The sequence below is a fragment of the Periplaneta americana genome, chromosome 16 (assembly GCF_040183065.1).
Source record: "Periplaneta americana isolate PAMFEO1 chromosome 16, P.americana_PAMFEO1_priV1, whole genome shotgun sequence".
Classification (NCBI taxonomy): Eukaryota; Metazoa; Arthropoda; class Insecta; order Blattodea; family Blattidae; genus Periplaneta; species Periplaneta americana.
In genome coordinates, this window is record NC_091132.1 from 65,687,038 (window position 1) to 65,691,053 (window position 4,016).

The window sequence follows — 4,016 nt, forward strand, 5'->3', positions numbered from 1 at the left end:
AATGGATGAACTACTTTTCTTCCCTCCTATACCTAGTAAAGTGATTTGTTTGTATTTTACGCTAGTATCATCGAACTCCAGTCGAACGGGGTAGCAAACTTGTTTCCGGTTGTCAACCGTTAATTCAAAGATATAATCAGGTTAATATTAAAAATGTTAGTAAAAATAAAATGATGTCCCTGTATTACTTAACCGTTGAATAATGTAATGCTAACAACGTGGTCTGGGAAACTTGTGATTTTGTAAGTGCAGTGGATTAAATAAATCTGTGCAAGTATTCTACATTTATAACCCTGCCATGACATGTCAGAGGAGAAGCGTGCAGAAGGTATCACTCCGCTTGCAGAGACACGCTAGTCCTGCACGCAGAGTAAATAGGTTAACCCACTGACCCCTGACCTCTGCGTTTTTATCTCTCTTTCATAAAAGAGGTGCGTGCGCGGGTCAGACAGATGTCGTGGTCCGGGTTTTACAACCGCGCTCTGTTAACATCGGCTGATCACTGCGCTGAACTGAATTGTTCCCCGCTCTGTTTGGCTGTACGTACGTACTGCCGCGTCTTATAGATAGGATAAACAACGGTGTTTCCTACAAGCTGGTTGAAAGGAAAGTAGCCCGCTTGATTTCGTTGTGTTAAGGGAAGGAAGAAGAAAAGCTGATGTAAATATTGGTATAAGCTCGCGCAAGGAACGATTACCGAAAGCAATGGTGGCGTAGCTGTCTGTTTTGACGTGTGTATGTAGGCACGCCGAGGGGGGCGAGAGGTACAGGCCGATGGAAGTACTGTCTCTTCCAAGAAGATGAACAAATGAGGACATCGCTGTGGAAATAAAGAACGTAGCAAGAGAAAAATTCTAAGCTAATTAAACGCGCAACATATGTTTATGAATGAAATAATAATACCGTGCGATACAAGACACGTATTCAGATGCAATGAAACAAACTAAAGTCGCAATGTAACTATCACAACGCAAGACTGATTCTATCAATGTAATTTCTCTTCTGACTGTACTCTTGAATATCATTCTTCCTTATCGCAGTGTTTCATTCGCATTCCTTCCGTCGGTATTCCCTGCTTGCGAGACCTAATACTAGGTTTGTTCGCACAGCAAGTTTGTGATGGTTTGAGAACTGTTTTCAAACTGTCTCATCTTCACCTAATGCGCATGATCGGTTTGAAAACCAATTTCAAACCCATCCGTGGTTTCAGCTGTACGAACGCATTTCAAACTGGTTGGAATCACTGCCGCCTAGATAAGTGTTTGAACTTACAACAGCAATATCAAGGCAGAAATAATGTAAACAGCTGTCCAACACCAAGAATTTATCAAGAAATCGTATAAACTTTAACCTATGTCGGTTGCTTTGTATTTTATGACAGAGTTTTTATGCTCCGTAAAGACATTGTCAGTTATTCTGAATTACGAAGCCAATATACTGTTTAAGTATTGTGTACTGATAGTAACTACAAACTCCATGTATTTCCATTTCCGAAAGACGAATATTTGAAAATGAAGTGTTTGAGGTATAAACGGAACATTTCACCCTTACTAAATATTCACTAGTAAGGCTTTATGTTGACTGTGTGTAATATTTAACTTTTTTAATTTTATTTTTCTTTATCTTATTTCAAGTGTATTCTGAATGATTCTAACCACACTCGCGAAAATATTTGATTTCGGCAGCTTACACAAACCAGATTTACTTATCTAATTTATACGTGTGTGAACTCCACTTCCTAGCAAAAGATACGAGACTCCCAAAATACTGAAAGAACTGTATCAATGTACGGCCAAAGACAGAAAGACGTTTAAAAGAGTACCATTATCATGTCCAAAACTTCAGAAAGTGAGTATGTTATATAAATGTAACATGAACATTAATTGGACATGTCTCTAATTAAACTTATACTCTGTTATTCTTTATGGCAGTTTTATACAATTATTATTCTTTTATTTTAAGATGCTGTACCATCTTAAATGCCGGGGTGCCCAAAATATATGTCCAGGACTCAAGCAGTTGCTCGTGAGCTTCCCAAGGATCGACAGCTTCAATTGGAGAATAAAGCAATATGTCATTAGAAGAAAACCTGAAGATGCTTAATTCATGTAATAAAATTAAAGTGTTTTTAAAGTTCTCAGGAAATGAAAGGCAAATTAATAGTAGGCCTAATATTTGCTTGTTAAGTGACTGTAACCACGTCTGTGCCGTTTTGTTTAATGAAGAGCCTTTTCTTGAAGTGAATTGTTACGTCCAGATATAACTTGTATTTATAGGGAGTACGTTTACTAGACAAGATTGCTCTCCCTGTGAAAGTCAGTGAAATAATAGTGTTCAGAAAATAATTTTTATCTCTAATTCAAAACTTGGAAATACTGCCAACAAGGAAATTACAGTTTTGGATATGGTACGTGTGTCTTGTTTTCATTTCTTTGTGTAAAAGGATTGTGCCAAGTGATATAGGTATTCATGGGAGACAGTTTTACATCTCACTAGTATAGGCCTACATAACCTCACAGCAGGAATCTTTGGAGCAACAGGTAATGGCCTATACTAATGAATAATTACACAAAGAAAGGAAATGATTTAAAAAATGCCAGAACTATGCCCGAGTTTCAAAGAAACAGGACTATTTGAAATAGTATGTAAGTTTGATAATAATAATAATAATAATAATAATAATAATAATATACCGCTAGGTCTTGTAATTTGTAAATTATTGACTTCTAACTTCAGTTACTGAATTTATTTATTGAAAATGTTAGCAGTAAATTGTTCATTACAATGGAATTGGGTAAAAGCAATACGGTACATTGTTTTTTTAGCTTTTCTTGTTGTATTGTCCACTTTGTAAACATACAGTGTATGATATTCATTATGTCAGTTTATGTAAATATTTTTGTCTCAAAATGGTTCAACTAATTATAATACAGTGCATAATAATATATATTATATAAAATTACTTGAAGTAGTTTATTCAATTTCCATTTTTCCTCATAAATATTCCTATGCAACTAATTGAAGCAGCTGTCAACAGAATATTTGTAGGTGCAATTCAAATTATGAACCAGAAATTATTAGGCCTACTTTTTATCGTTGCTCATGATTTTCTATATTTTAAACTGTTACATGTTCAATATTGTTTGCATTCGAACGATTTTCTACAATTTCGCCAGACAAAAAATACGATAGTCTACTTTTGATGACACCACGTAAGTATTTGATTTACTGTATAGGTGGTGTTGAAGTGGAGGGAAGATCGCGCCCATTTCAAAGCAGTAAAGGTTAAAATTTGTTCAGTAACTTCAAATTTCTCAATACGCCATAAAAATGGAAGGTAAGAAAGATATATTAATGATAGTGTTCTAAAAATATATTTGTTAATTCTCCGGAAGAACTACACTGAAAGAGGCACTGTTTTAATTTCTTTTCACTGCCTTTTGTGATTTGTTTAGTGCTAAACACGTGATTTTAGTGAGCAAAAAACAATTGGAGGACTATTGTGAAGGACTTGTCACCCAAATACCTACTGTTTTGCTCGCCTTTCGTTGTCATTGTTACTAATCAATATTTTGCTACATTTTTCACTGATTTATGTTACGTTAATTCCTCTAAACCAACATTCAAACCTCCAACTCATTCGTCACCTGTTTCCCGGGTTTTTATGCTATCTGCATCACCAGGTTTCATGCATTATTTCAACTTTTTCAGATAAGTTTATCGTTTATATTTTTATTTTTTACAATCTTTGTTCTTCAAATGTCTATTCATGAAAAAAACAGCACTTTTTGGTAATTTCTTCACTCTCAAAATCGCGACTTACACGTCCTTCACAATCCCCTGATTGGAAATTTACCATATTTTCAAAAATAAAATAATTCATATGTGATAACATGCTTTAATCTATTTCTTTATGTACAGAGTTGCAAGAATTTTTGGTTATGCAACAACCAACAGAGATAGTTCAGCATATATACTGGTCAGATAATGCTACAAAATCATTAATAGATTGTTAC

The 4,016-nt window shown here is 34.8% G+C and overlaps 1 long non-coding RNA gene across 2 annotated transcripts; it reads left to right on the forward strand.

Annotated features, from left to right (window-relative positions):
• Positions 1-1,092: 1,092 nt before the first annotated feature.
• On the forward strand, positions 1,093-2,962 carry LOC138716390 (uncharacterized). 2 transcript variants are annotated; one of them, XR_011336651.1, is made up of 3 exons: positions 1,093-1,525; positions 1,635-1,848; positions 1,963-2,962. It is a non-coding gene; the product is annotated as an uncharacterized lncRNA (long non-coding RNA). The 2 variants fall into 2 exon arrangements; XR_011336650.1 differs by lacking the exon at positions 1,093-1,525 and having other exon boundaries at positions 1,532-1,848.
• The last annotated feature ends 1,054 nt before the right edge of the window (positions 2,963-4,016 follow it).